Genomic DNA, 19,020 nt, shown 5'->3' on the forward strand with positions numbered 1-19,020 from the left:
CAACACCAATTATTGAAGGTACTCTCCTTTCCCCATTGTATATTCTCATCTCCTTTGTCATAAATTAGTTGACCATACATGTGTGCTTTTATTTCTGGACTTTCTAATCTGTTCCATTGATCTATATGTATATATTTTTATAATAGCATACTGTTTTGATTGCTATGGCTTTGTAGTATACAGTTGACTCATGAACAATGTGAGTGTTAGGGGTTCTGACCTCCTGTGCAGTAGAAACTCCTTGTATAACTTTTGACCCCTTTAAAATTTTACTGTTAGCCTACTGTTAGCCTACCTGTTCAAAGATCAACAATAGTTTGAAATCAGGGAGTGTGATGTTTATAGCTTTGTTCTTTCTCAGGATTATTTTGGCTATTTGGGGTATTTTGTGTTTCCATACAAATTTTAGTATAATTTACTCTATTTTTATGAAAAATGCTATTGGAATTGATAGGAATTGCACTGAATCTGTAGATTGCTTTGGGTTTTTTGGACATTTTAACAATATTGATTCTTTCAATCCATGAGCATGTTGTATCTTTCCATTTATTCGTGTCATCATTAATTTCTTTTGTTAGTGCCTTATAGGTTTTAGTGTGTAGCTCTTTCCCATCCTGGCTTAAGGTTATTTCTGGATATTTTATTCTTTTTGATGAAATTGTAATTGGGATTGTTTTCTTGATTTCTCTTTCTGATAGTTTGTTATTAATGTATACAAATGAAGATTTTTGTAATAAAAATAAAATAAAACAGACTTTTATATTAATTTTGTATGCTATAACTTCAGCTATAACTGAATTTGTATACTAGTTCTAAAAGGTTTTTGGTGGAGTCTTAAAGTGTTTTCCATATGTAGTATGTTATCCAAATAGTTTTACCTCTTCCTTTCTAATTTGTATGCCTTTTGTCCTTTTTCTTGCCTAATTGCTGTGGCTACCACTTCCAATACTATGTTGAATAAAAGTCTTGCTCTTGATCAGCTTTTCACCTTTGAGTATAATATTGGGTTTGTCATATGTGGTCTTTATTATGTTGAGGTATGTTCCCTCTGCACCCACTTTATTGAGAGTTTTTATTATATGGATGTTGAATTTTGTCAGATGCTTTTTCTGTACTATTGAAATGATTATATGATTTTAATTTTTCATTTTGTTAATGTGGTGTATCATGTTGATTGATTTGTGGATATTAGACCATTCTTGCATCCCTGGAATAAATCCCACTTGATCATGGTGTATGATCCTTTTAACGTTTGGTTGAATTCAGTTTGCTAATATTTTGTTGAAGATTTTTCCATCTATGTTTATCAGAAATAGTAGCTTGTAATTTTCTCTTTTTGTACCATCCTTGTGTGGTTTTAAAACCAGGGTAATGCTGGACTCCTAGAATAAGTTTGGAAGCTTTCCCTCCTCTTCAGTTTTTTGGAATAGTTTGGGAAGAATAGGTATTAAATCTTCTTTAAATGTTTGGTAGAATTTATTCGTGAAGGCTACTGGTCCTGGGCTTTTGTTTGTTGGGAGTTTTTTGATTACTGATTCAGTGTTCTTATTAATAATAGGACTATTCAGATTTTCTATTTCTTCATGATTTGATCTTAGAAGATTGTAAATTTCTAGGAATTTATCAATTTCTTCTAGATTGTTCAATTTGTTGGTGTATAATTGTTCATAGTAGTCTCTTATGATCATTTGTATTTCTGTGGTATCAGTTGTAACTTCTCTCTCATTTCTGATTTTACTTGAGTCCTCTCATTCTTTCTTCTCATTAAAAAAATAATTAATATTTATTTTTGAGAGAGAGAGAGAGAGAGAGAGAGAGAGAGAGAGAGAGAATGTGAGCAGGGGAGGGGCAGAGAGAGAGGGAGACAGAATCTGACTCAGGCTCCAGGTTCTGAGATGTCAGTACAGAGCCTAAAGCAGGGCTTGACTCATGAATCATGAGATCAAGACCTGAGCTGAAGTCAGACACTTAACCAACTGAGCCACCCAGGCACCCCTCTCTCTATTCTTCTTGATGAGTCTAGATAAAGTTTTGTCAATTTTTTTGTTTTTTCAAAGAACTAGCTCTTAGTTTTATTTTTTCTATTGTCTTTCTTTCCTCCTTTTTTTCTTTGGCTTTTAAGTTTTTATTTTAATTCCAGTTACTTAACATACAGTGTTATATTAGATTCAGGCGTACAATATAGTGATTCAATAATTCCACGCATCACACAGTGCTCATCACAAGTATATTCCTTAATCCCCATCACTTATTCCACCTATCCCCCCACCCACCTCCCCACTGGTAATCATCAGTTTGTTCTCTGTCATTAAGAGTCTGTGTCTTGATTTGTCTTGCTCTCTCCTTCCCCCACCCCCACTTTGCTCCTTTGTCTTATTTCTTAAATTCCACATGTGAGTGAAATCATATGGTATTTGTCTTTCTCTGACTGCCTTATTTTGGTCAGCATTGTACTCTCTAACTCCATCCATGTCATTACAATGGCAAAATTTCATTCCCTTTAGTGGCCAGATAATATTTCAGTGTGTGTGTGTGTGTGTGTGTGTGTGTGTGTGCGCGTGCGCGTGTGCGTGTTACATCTTTATCCATTCATCAATCCAAGGATAGTTAGGCTGCTTCCATACCTAAGTTTTGGTGCAAAATAGAATGTAAATTCTTCACAGAAATATTTTTGTTGTGTGTGTGATTAAATGCTATTCAGTCACAGTAGATCCTTTAACCAAATTTTCTTTGAGGTGTTACTAATTTTTTTCAGTTTTGGGAGTGGGAGTGAAGAGATTCATTTAAGTGTCACCTGTCCAGGGTCTTGGAAACTGGATGATATCATACACCTACGCTAGAAAACTCTCAGTCTTCATGGCAAAGATGCTCATCTAAGCAACCGGCCATCATTATTACTTGAAAACTGTTTCTTAAGGGGTGTTTTCCCCATAACTAAGAATGTTTTGAATACAGAGCTGAAGAATATACTGAGCAGGTTTTGTACATCATCCTTTGGTGAGAGCACATTATCAGAATTATCAAAATTACAGAAACCATTATTAAATATGTTTTCTTGTTTTGAAGCACTAACGGGTAGTTGCAGATTTAAAAAACTATTGAGTGAAATTTTATGTAGCTTAATTCAAAATAATAATGAAATGAATTTACACATTTCCAAATCTATTCTCTCTTTCTGGAACCAGCTAAAAAGTATGCCTTCTCATTCTTTCTCTGATCATTATAGTATTACTGAATATCCTAGAGAAAAAAAATATTTGGTTAATTTATAGTGAATTAGTTTAACATTTCTTTTATTACCTCAAATTGATAATTACTTAACTCTACATTTCCTTTTTGTGACCTTTTTATACAATTTGATTGCAAACACCTTGAGTACAGAGATATATTATTTTGTACTGTTTTGTCTTACCTAAAATTTTTTTCAGATTATCTGTTTTAAATTTTTTTTTAACGTTTATTTATTTTTGAGACAGAGAGAGACAGAGCATGAATGGGGGAGGGTCAGAGAGAGGGAGACACAGAATCTGAAACAGGCTCCAGGCTCTGAACTGTCAGCACAGAGCCCGACACGGGGCTCGAACTCACTGACTGTGAGATCATGACCTGAGCCGAAGTCGGCTGCTTACAGATTATCTGTTTTAAAACTTGTGTGGCTCTTCACTATTAAATATTGTTTTCAAACTTTTTCACCAATGTGTTTCAGGTGAAAAAGGAATAAAAATGTTATTTCTGAGGATTTGAGGCCCTAAACAGAAGCAGGGGCAAAGAACTTGAAATTTATTTCAAAGAGTTTATAGTCTTATTCTGACCTAAACATTTGTATAAATTTTGTGTTTTGCTTCATAATATATTCTTTTGTGTTGTTTTGTTTCCAGAAAAAAAATAAAATGAATGTTCTAGGAGATAAGATATGTTTGAGCCATTGCTTAACTTTCCTTATGGTCATGCTACAGAAACCAGTCTAAGTTTGTTTCTTTTGTTTTTTACATTTTATTTATTTGCTTATTTATTTATTTTTTAAAGTTTATTTAAACTCACATGTGCACAAGCAGAGGAGGGGCAGAGAGAGGGAGAGAGAGAGAGAGAGAGAGAGAGAGAGAGAGAGAGAGAGAGACTGCCAAGCAGTCTCTGCACAGGCAGCACGGAGCCTAATGCAGGGCTTGAAATCATGAACCCTGAGATCATGACCTGAGCCAAAACCAAGAGTCAGATGCTTAACTGACTGAGCCACCCATTTTAGAATGCACAGGAAGCAGACGGAGATTAGACTCTTTTTCCTGGGGATTCCAGGCCCCCTATAGTCTTACCTTAGCTGACAGAATTCCTACCTTTACCCTTTGGAAATTACCTTTGGCTATAGCCAACTGCATTCCTAAGGCTTCTGTAACAAAGTACCACAAACAAAGTGGCTTAGAACAACAGAAATTATTGTCTCATAGTTCTGGAGGCTAGAATTCCAAAATCAAGCAGGTAACAGGGCCATGATCACTTTAAAACCCATGGGAGAAACTCTGACTTGCTTTTCCAGCTTCTGGTAGCCCAAGACATTCCTTAGGTGTGGAAACATAATTTCAATCTCTTTTTCCATCTTCACATTATCTTCCTTTAATGTGTGTCCATTGCTATGTCTAAATTTCCCTCTTTAAAAAGACATCAGTCATATTGGATTAGAGACCCACTCTAATGGCCTTATTTTAACCTGATATCCCGTAAAGACTATTTTCAAATAGGGTTACAATCTGAGCTGTTGGGGGCTAGGATTTCAGCATATCAACTTGAGGGGCACAATTTAATCCACCAACAAAACAACACTCTTTTCCCAGCATATCCTATGTATTTTTCTCTCCAGGTAGAGTTGCTAAATGTAACAGATAGAAATGCAAGGAACCTCAGTTAAATTTGAATTGTAGATAAACAACAAATAATTTTTTGGTATAGGTATGTCCTAAATAGTGTGTGATGCATTCTTATATTGATTTTTTTATTTGAAATCTCAATTTATCTAAGCATTCTGGATTTATCTGGTAATACTATGTCCATGTCTTTGCCTTCCTTAGTTTCATTAATCTATCTTTCAGAATTTTCAGTCTGATCTTTTCTTCAAGATTTGGCTCAAGTGCCACCAACTTTGAGAAGGTTTTCCTGTTCTCTCCATCTGGAAGTAATTGCTTTCTCTTCTTAACTTTGGTAGAACTTTAATCTATACTTCACCTGTGATATTTACCAGATTCTACCTTGTGTTAAAATTGTTGACATATGTATCTTTTCTACCTTACTGTGTAGAAATTATTTGGGGGCCAAAGATTTTTCTGATTCAGTTTTCTATCTTATGTAGCATCTAGCTCAGCCCCTTGGGATGGTAGGCATTCAGAAAAAAATACTTGCTCCTATTTGATTTGGCTTACTTAAATAAAACAACAGAGCTACTGAATAACCAAGAGAGATAGATGAAACAATTCCTACCCAATAGTCAAACTCTGATTCTTTAACTAAATTCTCCCTGTTTTCTCAAATGCTGCCTCCTCAGCAAACCACAGGTTTGACCTACACTAAAACTTCATCATCAGGCATAGACTCCCCATTTCCCTGATTTATTATAAAGGATTAAAGTGTTCACTGGTATTTACTTTTGATGATTTATGCCTAGATTATATTTACAGTCAGTGTGGAAGAAATATTGAAGGGTGTATTCATACCAACATTTTTCAGAAACAGCCTGGCTGAGTGTGGATTGGCAGCACATAATAGAAAGAGGTAGGAGAACCAGACTCATTTTCAATAGCAGTAATCCTGCTGTGTACTAATAATTGCAGGATAGAGATGTTCTTTATTCATTCTTCCACTTATTCAGCCAACCAATGGGTCATTGTTCACTGAGTCCATTAAAAAACATGTTTATGTGGGCGAGAACTGGACAAGGCCTTCAAGGCCTTTCTTACTAGTATTTTTACAATTAAAATCCAGTGGAATTCGTTTGTATTATTCATGCTAAGGGATAGAATACATAATTTCTTTAAGTTATAATTTAAAATCTTACTATTTTAAAAAATGCTATTTTCCCTGAACTAGTAAAGTGTGGTTTGGGAAACTGGTTTGATTAATACTAATAGTCCACACTTGATAAAAAAAACAAAACAAAACAAAACAAAACAAAAAAACACATCTTTTTGTTGACAAATAAGGTTGGAAAATACCAGGTTAAAGAGGCTTCTTTGTTGTAGTCCTTCTTAGATATTTTACTATATCAATGTGTTTATGTAATAACAGGTCTAATCTTTGTGTGCTTTGCTCATCAGTGGCTCCTGGTTGGCTTAGTTGGTTGAACATCTGACTCTTGGTTTCAGCATCTGACTCTTGGTTTCAGCTCAGGTCATGTTCTGACCAGTTCATTGTTTCAAGCCCTGGGTTGGGCTCTGGGCTGACAGTGCAGAGCCTGCTTGAGATTCTCTGTTTCCCTGTCTCTCTGCTTCTCCCTTATTCACATGTGTGCTCTTTCAAAGTAAATAAGCATTTAAAAAACACCTTTTTTAGGGGCACTTGGGTGGCTCTGTTGGTTAAGCATCCAGCTCTTGATTTAGGCTCAGGTTATGTTCTCACAAGTTTGTGGGATAGAACCTCGCATCAGGTTCTGCGCTGACAGCATGGAGCCTGCTTGGGATTCTTTCTTTTGCTCTCTCTTTACCCCTTCCTTGCTTGTGCTCTCTCTCTCTCTCTCTCTCTCTCAAAATAAATAAATAAACATAAAAAATTAAAGTTTAAAAAAATTAAATCTTATCATAGGTGATCATTGTACAAAAACTTCTATTTGAGAACTAAAGCTTGATTTTATATGTAAATCTATATAATAATTTATGTGATCAGTTTCTTGCTTTGTAATTAATACTTTCTAAATGTCAACTTAGCAATATCTTTTTGTTTTCTCTCTCTCTCTTAAAATGGTGATATGCAAGATATGCGCATTAATGGGTTAACTGTGTATAGCAGAGTTCAGCCAGGAAAGCAGAAGTTCTATAAGCATCATGGAATAAGGAATTTATGGTAGGACACTGGCACCCACAGTGGTAGAGGAGTCACTGGGAAATGAAGGTCTGTAATGAGTTAGAGGATCAGAGAAAAGTCACTAGCAGTCCTTCTAAACCCAAGGACAGCAGCTGCTAGAGTGGGACTACAAGGAAGAGTTGACAGGTTTGTGGAAGACTGTTTTTTATGGTCTGGGGTCAGGGTTGGTCAGCAGGATTAGCCAGTGGAAAGGGAAGTTGGAGAGAAAGCAATAGCGAGTGAGGACAAGTTGCGATCTGCTATCCCCGTGGATCTCCTTTCCATACATCAAATCATGGTGACTTTCAAAGTTTAATGCTTCTTTGCTTCTGCCTTCCAAACCTCTGTGCACTTCTGTTTTTGCCAACTCAGATTAGAAAATAACAGAGAAGCGGATGGTGGGACATGTAGTTCCAGCATAGGCAAATTGACAGAATAAAGCTTCCACTATGGGATTTGGGATCTATTTCTGAGTTCCTGTCAAAAAAGTGTTATTTGTGTCTTATGTCATAGTTCTAGTACTAGCTCTGCCATTAGTACTTTGTGATCTTGGGCAAGTGACTTAACACTTTTAGCTCCAATTTCTGTATTTGCTAAATGGGGTGGGAGGGCACATAGGCTCTCTCTCAGTTTTAAGATTTGAAGAGAATTATGGGAATCCTCAGCTCACCCCATGCATACAATACATTAAGTTATATTTTGTAGAAGCATAATAAGGACTATATACTCATAGGAGTGTGATAAAAACTAGATATAAGTCTGGAAACATTCGTTAGCTCCTGCAAGACCAAAATAAGAACTGAGGAGACATCATATTCTGTAAGCCTGAGGGCAAGCTTAAGGAACAAAAAACACAAAACAAAACACTATTCCATTTCAGTCCAGTCTAGCACTTTTTAGTTTTTTTTAAACATTTACTTCCCAATGTCATTTCTCCCTCAAATTATTATATATTGCATTTTTTAAAGAAGTTATGAATAATTGGTTTTTCTTGGTTTGCAATTTCTTTAGTGTGTTATAAGAGATAAAACTTGCTTCATTGGTAAATTTAATTTCCATGTGAATTTAAACGTTTAACAGAGGAAATGGTTTTGACAATACAAAAACGAGATATCCTTCTCTGTAATTAAAGAGCTTGTATATATAATTTAATTACTTTTGTCAACATTTATGAAGCACCTACTATGTGCCAGTCAGTCTACTAACACTGATAATACAGTCGTTCAAAGAAACACAAGCAACAGGCTAGCTTAATGCACAAACATCCATACAGACACTTTCAGTAGGAGGAACTGGATTCTTTGATGGACATAGTTACACAATCTTATGAAAGCACAGACAAAAGGCAGGAAAGGCATCTTTGAAGTGGTGGTATCGGACAAAGTCAATTTTGTTTCCTCTTAGTTTTGTTTGTTACTGCTTAATGAAAGAGTTCATCTGATGAACATGAGAAAATATGAAAGGGAGATTTGATCACAGGAACATTACATGGGAAGAGACTGGGAAGACATGGATCATTGTAACAATGCATGCCAGATATTGGACTGTGTACCTTATTTAATCCCAGCAAAAATCCCATGGAGTAGAATGACTATTAAAGATATTTTGTGAATGTCAAATATGTGGGAGGAGGAGACAAGAATCCAGGCTGGAGTGGTAGGGAGAGCCTGGTTCAGATAGTGAATAAGCTAGGGCTTGTTTTCTGATGGAGGAGTTATACAAAAAAATGGGTAGCATAACTTTGACTAACACATAGATTTGTGTTTTTCAACTTCCTAGAAGATATTTGGAAGGTGAATTTGAAATGAGTAGGAGTTGTAAGGGTGGGAAACTATTGAATTTAGGCCTATCTTAGGAGAGTGATGGAAGAAATGGAGGAGAACGAATGTATTTTAAAAATATTTTGAAAACGTATTGCTGTACAGTATGATTAAAAACATTGAGCTATGGGGAAATGACCATAGTCATCCTCCTCACTATTAAAGGAATTATGGATGTACATACCTTATTACCTATAAATTGTAACTAAAACCTTATTGAAGTTTCAGTCTTTTTTTTTTTTTTTTGAGTTTGGTTGCTTAACCTATGTGCTGTCAAACTTCAGAGTAGTTCGACAGACAGTTTGTGTTGCCGACAGTCTAAGTAACCGATATTATATATATTTCTTGTTGCCTTCTTCATTACTAAAAGAATGAGGCAGCAGTACCCACAGCTAAAAACAAAACATTTCATTTCCCAGTACTTCTTGTAGTTACAGGTGGCCATGTGACATAAATCTGTCTAATGAGATGTAAGTGGGAGCCTATTGGGATTTGGGGGAAGATTTTGTTATCTTGATAAATCTACCCCATTGTTTTCCTGCCTAAAATCCACCTGCCATGGTCAGACAGGCAGAAGCCATTTTGTGATGGCACACCAAGAATGGTAAAGTAGGGAGACTGAAAGATGCCGTTTGCTTGAACACCTGAATCAGCACTGAATTGCCAATCTCAGTCCTCTTGCTATCTAAGAAAATAAGTCCCTTTCCTGGTTAAAACATTTAATTATGTTTTTATTACATATAATTCAATGCATCCTGATTTCTTGTTATGATTATATCACCTTCCCCAAAAAATAACCTCAAAAGAAACAGATTCAGGAGGAGATTGGTGATATGTTATCTCTTAAGTTTATCCAGTCAACGCATTTTAACATTCTGCAAGCAATGGAATATTCTTTGGGTGAAAGAGTAGCATTCTATAAAAAATGCAAACATTTGGGTTTTTCATTAGGTGAAATCTTTCAGCATCTTTTTTCATTAGCAGTATTATAAGAAAATATGAAAAGCTTTTGACTCCCTTTGTGAATTTATGTTTAACAGAGAGAAGAAAAGAGTTGAAGAAGGAGCCTTAAAAAAATGGCTAAAACATCCACTGGACAAGACTGAATTCTACTACCTAGTCAGACTGTTGTCAAAAGATGTGCCAAAAGGTAACATAGGGAATAAGATCAAAAAGCTAGCCTGTTTTTTTTCTTGAGCTGGAGAGAATACCCTTTAAGCAAATAGTTGACAAGCAATTATCTCACATATTTTTTTAAAGACCTTGAGGCATGGACCTTTCTTGGATATCATTTTCTTTTTTTAAATTCAGTTTTATTTTAGCAGCATGTTTAAGCATACCCCAAAGGTCACAAACAAACAAAAAACATCACCAATGGCTTAGGCCCAAAGTAGAACCCACTTTTTGTCGTAGATTAAAATAGGCTATTCCTCAGCAGTAAAAGTAAGTGTAAAACTGCTAAAGAAAGCTCAATCCGAACAAACTTATGAGGTCTGAACTAAAAAAAAGTTCCTCAAAAGATACTGGTAAATGGTATATTTTCAACAAGCAATGTGAGAATAATTGGACATTACATGCAAACAAGTGAATCCACACATCGGTTTTATATCTTTCACAAAAGTCAACTCAAAAGGGATTATCAACATAAATGTGAAATACAAAACTATAAAAATTCAGGAAGATAACAGAGAAAAAAAGTTAGGTGACCTGGGATGTGATGGTGAATTTTTAACTATAACACCAAAAGCATGATCCATGAAAGAAAATATTGATAAGTTGGACTTTGTAATATTAAAGCTTCTGCTCTGCAAAAGACACTGTGAAGAAAAGGAAAAGATAAGCCACAGGCTGAGAGAACATATTTGTGAGACATATAATAGAGAACTTGTATACAAAATATACAAAGAATTTTATTTATTTATTTATTTATTTATTTATTTATTTATTTTAACGTTTATTTATTTTTGAGATAGAGAGAGACAGAGCATGAACAGGGGAGGATCAGAGAGAGGGAGACACAGAATCTGAAACAAGCTCCAGGCTCTGAGCTGTCAGCACAGAGCCCGATGCAGGGCTTGAACTCATGGACCGCGAGATCATGACCTGAGCCAAAGTCGGCCGCTTAACTGACTGGGCCACCCAGGCGCCCCTACAAAGAACTTTTAAACTCAACACTAAGAAAATGAATATCCTAATAAGAAATGGGTAAAAAATATGAAACACTGCCTCACCAGATATGTATCTACAAATGGTAAATAAACATATTAAAATATATTCAGTATATTCCATAAGGGGATTACAAATTAATACAATGGGATATCAGTACTACTTATTAGAATGGCTAAAGTCCAAATAATTCACCGTAGCATATGCTGCAAAGGATGTGGAACATTAGGAACTCCTAATCATTGGTGTTGGGAATGCAAAATGATACATCCATATTGGAAGAGTGTTTGGTAGTAAACACAATCTTACCATATGATCCAGCAATTGTGTTCCTAGGTATTTACCCACTTGATTTGAAAACACGTCCACACAAAAATGGGTACATAAATGTTTCCAACAGCTTTACTCATAATGTCTCAAACTGGAATCAACCAAGATGTTCATTAATAAGTAAATGGAAAAACAAGCTGTGGCACATACATACAATGGAATATTATTCAATAATAAAAAGAAATGAGTTATCAAGCCATGGAAAGATATAAGGGAAGCTTAAATGCATATTGCTAACTGAAAGAAGCTAAACTAAAGGTCTACATCCTGCTTGATTCCAATTATATGCCATTTTGCAAAAAGCAAAACTATAAAAACAGTAAAAAAGACATGTGGTTGGCAGGGACTCAGAGAAGTGAGGTAAATGGATGAATACATAGAGCACAAGGGATTTGGGGGGCTGTGAAACTATTGTGTATACTACAATGTTGGATACGTGACATTATGCATTTATCAACACCCATAGAACTGTATGACACAGAGAATAAAACTTAATGCAAACTAGGGACTTTAGTTGATAATAGTGTATCAATATTTGCTCATTAATTACAACATATCTCACACACTAATGCAAAATATTAATAATAATGGAGATTGTATATGGGGGAGGAGGGTATATGGGAACTCTCTATATTACCTATTCATTTTTATGTTAATCTGAAACTGTTATATAAAAAAGGAGTTTATTAATTTTAAAATCTTAATTTTAAATGTTAGAACACCAATTTAGTGTATGTAGCACCAGAAATTGTTAACAGGTCATTCTAAAAGGAAAGAAACCAACAATGACCACCTTAAAGCCATGTTCCTTCATTATATTTACAAGTATTCACAACTATTCTTTTTTTTTTAAGTTTATTTATTTTGAGAGAGAAACAGAGAGAGAACAAGAGGAGCAAGGGCAGAGAGAGAGGGAGGCAGAGAATCCGAAGCAGGCTGTGTGAGGCTTGAACTCACGAACTGTGAGATCATGACCTGAGCCAAAATCAAGAGTCGGACGCTTAACTGACTGAGCCACCCAGGTGTCCCCACAACAGATCTTGAGAAGAAAAGCATATTAGTCTAATGTGTACGAATAAAGGCACCAAATCTTAAATGTTCTTCAAGTTGCCTAAGAACACACCAATAAGAACTGCTGGAGCTAGGTTCCTTCTGATGGCAAATTCCAAAGCTGGCTATACCTACCATAGTTATGTACTTGGATCTGGAATGAGCAGACCTTGCTTCACATCCAGCTCTGCCATTTTCCAGTTAGGTAACCCTAGGAAAATTACTTACCTCTGTAAAACTTAATCTCATTCTCAAAATAACTTAATAATAGTTCTACTTCATGGAACTATTATTGGGAATAAATAAAATTCTTAGCCTAAAACCTGTATCATAGTAGTCAGTGTACAGTTCTCTCTAATCATCTTCTTCTTTACTATCATCATCATCTTCATCTTCATTATCATCATCATCTTCACCATCACCATCACCATCATCTGTACCAGTGGAAATAAGTAAATTAATGATCTGGGGATGTCTGTGGAAGAAGTGCAAGTCCATGGAAGAGCCCAGTTACCAAAAGCAGTGAATGAGTTTTTACAAAGAAATGGTGCAAGACTAGCCATCATTGACACAAGTTTGGGATCATATTATTATTCTTCATCTTTCTTCTTTCATTCAGTATTTTTATGTAGATAAAGTCAGGGGGAAAAAACAAAAACAAAATGAACAAACAAAAAACACAGGGCTGCTACTTTAAAGGGGGAAGTGAGTTATAAACAGACAGCTCTAGGCTAGATTTGGAGCCAAAAAGACCCTTTTTCCTGCTTGAACCTAATGTTGTGGAGATGAGGCAAAGTTCATGTGAGAATATTATCATCTGGGATTTCAAAGCAGAAACTACTAGAAAATCCTCCCCATCTTGCCACTTCCCCATATCATAAGTGTGACTGGTAGTTTGGAGTTCTCACAGTAATTACAAAATAGAATTAAATTTCCAAGACATTTCAAATGCTTAAGAGAGAATTCCTAATATCTGAAGTGAAGTTTCTAGAGTAGTGCACCACTGAAACCCACTTTGATACATGGATGAAGGCTATACCACAATGCCTGGCAAATCATAAGTGCACTATCATTATTGAATGGATGAATGAATGAATGAATGAATGACTTTTCAATTCCCATCTCAACAGCATTGCTTTTCCAGCTATGCCTCTAGAAACAACTGCTGTTTGATCACTTCTCTGCAAAGTCTGACAACTAGCCAAGTTTTGAAAGCATCAGTGAATTACCACTTAATTACTCCATGTATGTGTGGTCTCAAAACACAGTCCCTAAGAGGACAGGCAGAAGGTTCGGGCTATCTTCTCTCTTTTCTAGATCAAAGAAAGGAGATTATTTTCTCTTTCTAAATTTTTTTAAATAAAAGTGGAGCCCAGGAAGGAAGCAAAATTGAGCCAGGTGCTTTGTGTGATGGGAACTCTGTTATGGACTGAATGTTTTTGTACTCTACACCCCCCCCCCCGCCCCCGCCAAATTCATGTTGAAGCCCTAACCCTCCAATATGATAGTATTTGAAGATGGGTTCTTAGAGGTAGTTAAGTTTAGATGAAGTCATGACAGTGGGTCCCCAGAAACAGATTAGAGCTCTTATAAGAAGATGAAGGGAAATCAGAGCTAGCTCTCACTCCTCCTGTACACTTGTAAGGACACAGGAAGAAGGTAGCCATCTGTAGGCCAGGAAGAGAACTCTCACCAGATCCTGACCATGCTGGCATCTTGATCTTGGACTTCCAGCCTCAAGACCTCTGAGAAAATAGATTTCTGTTGTGTAAGCTACCTGTCCACATTCTATGGTATTTTGTTATGGCAGCTGGGCAGATTAAGACAGACTTTCTATGAGTGCACAAATAAACTCACACTTAAATGGTTAGTTAATCTATGACAAAGGAGGCAAGAATATACCATGGGGGAAAAAGTTTCTTCAATAAATGGTGCTGTAAAACTATACAGATACGTGGAAAAGAATGAAAGCAGACCGCTTTCTTACACCATACACAAAATAAACGCACAATGGATTAAAGACCTAAATATAAGACCTGAAGCCATAAAACTTCTAGAAGAAAACACAGGCAGTAATTTCTCTGACATCAGCTGTAGAAACACTTTTCTAGATATGTCTTTCCTGGCCAGAGAAACAAAAACAAAATTAAACCATTGTGACTACACCAAACTACAAAGCTTTTTCACAGGAGAGGAAACGATCAACAAAATGAAAAGGCAGCCTACTGAATGGGAAGAGGTATTTGCAAATGATACATCCAACAGGGGCTAATATGTAAAATATATAAAATATTCATACAACTCAACACTGGAAAAAACCCAAACAATCTGATTTAAAATATATGCAGAATATCTGAGTGAAAATTTTTTCAGAGAGGACATGCAAATGGCCAATAGACACATGAAAAGGTGCTCAATATCACTGATCATCAGCGAAATGCAAATCAAAAACCACAATGAGATATCACCTCATACCAGTCAGAATAGCTAGTATCAAAAAGGTAGGATATAACAAGTGTTGGTTAGAATGTGAGAACAAGGGAACCCTCCTGCGCTGTTGGTGGGAAGGTAAATTGGTGCAACCTTTGTGGAAAATAGTATGGAGGTGCCTCAAAAAATAAAAAGTAGAAATACCATATAATCCAGTAATTCCACTTCTGGGCATTTACTTGAACAAAACAAAAACACTAATTCAAAAGGTATATGCTACTTTGTTTATTGTGGTATAAAAGCCAAATATGGAAGCAAACTAAGTGTCCATGAATGAATAAATGGATAAAGAAATTGTCATTTATATATACAAAGGAATATTACTCAGCAATAGAAAAAGAATGAAATCTTGCCATTCACAACAAGTGGATGGACCTGGAAGTATTTATGCTTAGTGAAATAAGTCAGATGGAGAAAGACATATAATTTCACTTGTATCTGGAATCTAAAATACAAAAAAACAAACAAAATCAGAAACAGACTCATAAATATGGAGAAAAAACTGATAGTTGTCAGAGAGGAGTGTGAGAGTGTAGAGTGAAATAGGTAAAGGGGATTAAGAAGTACAAACTTCCAGTCATAAAATAAATAAGTTACAGGAATAAAAAGTACAGTATAGGGAATATAGTCAATAATACTTTAATAACTTTTTATGGTGACAGATGGTAACTATACTTATTGAGGTGTGCATTTCTCAAAGTATATAATTGTTGGGTCACTATGTTATACACCTGAAACTAATATATTATTGTATGTCAACTGAACTTCAATTAAAAAATACTCTTTGGGTGTGGTGAGAGTCATGGTTGAATCAGGAGAAAGTGAAAGAAGAAAGAGCACCTGGATGGAGTATGTAGTTCTTGCTTTAATTAACAAGGCAAAGTATATGATATCATTATGACCCAAACTAAGCTAAACAGGGCTGTACAAAGTAACCGAAGAAAGAGGTTCTCAGGGGTCCTTGCTATCAGCCAGCTGTTTTGAGGCACCAAAGCTCTTTAGTTTCTTTTGAAATCAATGTAAAATGATATAATTCAACTTAGATATAATGTATCATAATTTCATCAATCTTCAGACACACTTATTTTAGTCATATTTTCTCACATCTGAAACTAGAATGCGTTTCACAATCAATAGCATCTTACAACAATCAGTACTATTTTCTCCTGTTTAATGGCTCATAAAATAATGATATATCTTACAATTGAGCCTCATAGATTCAATGAAATATGATGTGAAGAATGTAACTCAATACTTTTCATTAGCTCTTCATGTGATTATTTTTCCATTTGTTTATTAAATATGTATTTACTTAACCAACAGCTTTCTAGTTTCCATCTGTATTTGGTACAGAATTTAAAGGTGAATCAGGCCCCTGCCTGCAAAGAGGTCACTGCTGAGCAAGGCAGACTTGCACACAAATAAAAATGCAAAGGGCTTGAAATAAAACAGTCACAGTGAGGATGAGAAAGATCAGATAGATATGGAAAACCAGTAAGGAGATAGAAATGAGGAGGAGCTGATCGATGTGCTTTAGTAATGTTTGGGAAATGGTGTGAATTTCCAGGATAGAGGATACAAAGGAAGACAGGTTCTGATAGGAACCTAATAAGTTTTAAATGTCTTTCAAACGTTCAGGAGTTGACGTGAAGGACTAGACCTCGGGAAAGAGCCCTGGAATAGTTATTTGGATGTGTGAGTCATTGGTATGTGGTTAGCATGCTTATCAATTAAATTGCTCAGGATAAACATGTGGAGTAAAAAAAGCTAAGGGTAGAGCTTTGGGGGTCCATCAGGACAGGAGTGATCAGAGAAGGAGGTAACCTGGAGAAAGCAGTCTCTAGGAAGCCACAGAGAAGAAGAGTTAGAGGAGCAGACTTTGCCACAAAATAATCAGTGGGGTGGCTCTGCAGAGTCTATTAGATGTGGAAATTCAGATGACAGGTGACGTCATCATTAAAAGCATTCTCTGTGCTAATATTTAGTATTGTTTCCTCGGTTTTTATTAAGAAGTCATGGAATTTCCAATGACCACATGAGGTATATATTTTCATTTATTGCAAACTGCTGAGGAAATCTTTTTTTGTTTTATATGTTACACAACGTGTCTTGCATAGGTTTTGTGAAATTGAATTCCTCCAGGAATTTCATTGCAAGCAAAGTTTCTGTCATCTGCGATACTATTACATTTCCTTTAATCAGACACTGAGAATATGTAATCCATTATTTCACTTTTTCTCTTGGCTGCCAGGAAGGTCAGGGCTAAAAGAAATGCTCAATCATAGTGACCTTCTGGGCCCAGAGTCTGGACAGAATAATCTCTACCCCTTTTGCTATCTCTTTCTGGTCTCCTTTGCCTTTATCTGTTTATTAAAAGGAACTTCAAACATATTTTGAAAGGATGGGAAGTATAAATTATAAATAACTAAAAATAAATAAAAACATGACCATCATGCTGTATGTTAGAATTCATTTGATTTTTCTACTGAAATAAGGTCTAGGGCATGAGGTAGTAGTTAATATTAATGTGTAGAAATGAAGGCTTGCGTTGTTGGTCTCCCTGTGCGTGATCTGTGACAGAAGCTCTTTATTCAAACTATTTTAAGAGTTGAGCTCATGTCATTAATGATTCAGGTGCACTAATCAAATAATAAACCCCAAATCCACATTGATTTCAATCTGTATTCAGAACACTAGGGAAAATAATCAGTGTTTGCTGAAGGAATGAGGAAAAATGGAGAGGAAATAAACGTTATTTTTAAAACCCCTTTGGAATATATTAAATAGGGAGAAAAATTTGACAGCTATTTTAAAGGTAGTTGACAACTTCTCTTAAAAATATCATATTTCTTATTAATGTGACAATTATGCCATAACATATTTAGAGATTTTAGTATAGAAAATAGTATGTTTCTTAATTATTTTAAGAATGTTGCTTAAATTTCTCTTATTGGTGATTAGCAAGAATTAGGAGTACCTTAATTTACAGAGCTCTTATGGAGTATGCCCTAGGTGGCTGTGATCTGTTTCCAGTGATGCTATTAATGCCTTTAACAAAGAGCTGATAGGAGCAGAGGATGACCTAATAATGGTAAAAGTCATAGCTACAATTTTTAGGAAATTGCAAGACGCCAGGCAGTGTGTAAACAATCTTATATGCATTGTTTGTATTAAGTCCTTACACCAGAATGATTATAACTATTTTTCAGATGAGGAAACTGAGGCCTAAAATGGTCATCCAATCTAAAGTGCCAGAGTTAAGATTTAAACCTACAATTTTAGTCCTGGCCGGTTAGCTCAGTAGGTTAGAGCGTGGTGCTAATAAACCTGCAATTTTAACCATTATGTTTTATTGGCTTGGAATTTATCCTTCTTGAATACAATTATTCTTCAAATTTTGTGTACTTTTAAATGTTTATTAAATCTCTTCTATTGTGTTTGTCACTATTCATTCCTAGTTCTGTCTTCATATTATTCCTGAACTATTGCAAAATCCTCATAATTGGTGAGGATGGATTCCTAGCATGGTAGAATGAAGAGATCACCATATTCTATCCTCAAAGGGCAATGATAAAACTAGACAATATTATCAAAAACAAACATTCAGAGCCCTGGAGATTGACAATGATTTAAAACAAACTGAGGGCCACCTGAGTGGCTCAGTCAGTTAAGTGCCTGACTCTAGATTTCGGCTCAGGTCATGATCTCATGGTTTGTGAGTTTGAACCCAGCATCGAGCTTTGTGCTGGACAGTGCAGAGCCTGCTTGAGATTCTCTGTCTCCCTTTCTCTCTGCCCCTCCCCTGCTCATGCTTGTGTGCACGCTCTTTATATATATCTCACTCATCTCTCTCTCTCTCTCTCTCTCTCTCTCTCTTTCTGTCTCTCTCAAAATAAATAAATACACTTAAAAAAATAAAAAATAAAACAAAATGTGAAACACTGTTAATGAAAAGTGACTAATATTCAGATAAGGAAAGTTTGAATCCAAGGCACTCTTACCTATAGCTGCATCCATTTTGATAATAAATAGCAAAATGGCAAACATAAATCCAAACGTGAATAATTACATAGAATAAGAATGAATTAGGCATCCAAATCAAATGCAGCCATTGTCAGACTGA

This window comes from Prionailurus bengalensis, chromosome C2 (assembly GCF_016509475.1).
Source record: "Prionailurus bengalensis isolate Pbe53 chromosome C2, Fcat_Pben_1.1_paternal_pri, whole genome shotgun sequence".
NCBI lineage: Eukaryota > Metazoa > Chordata > Mammalia > Carnivora > Felidae > Prionailurus > Prionailurus bengalensis.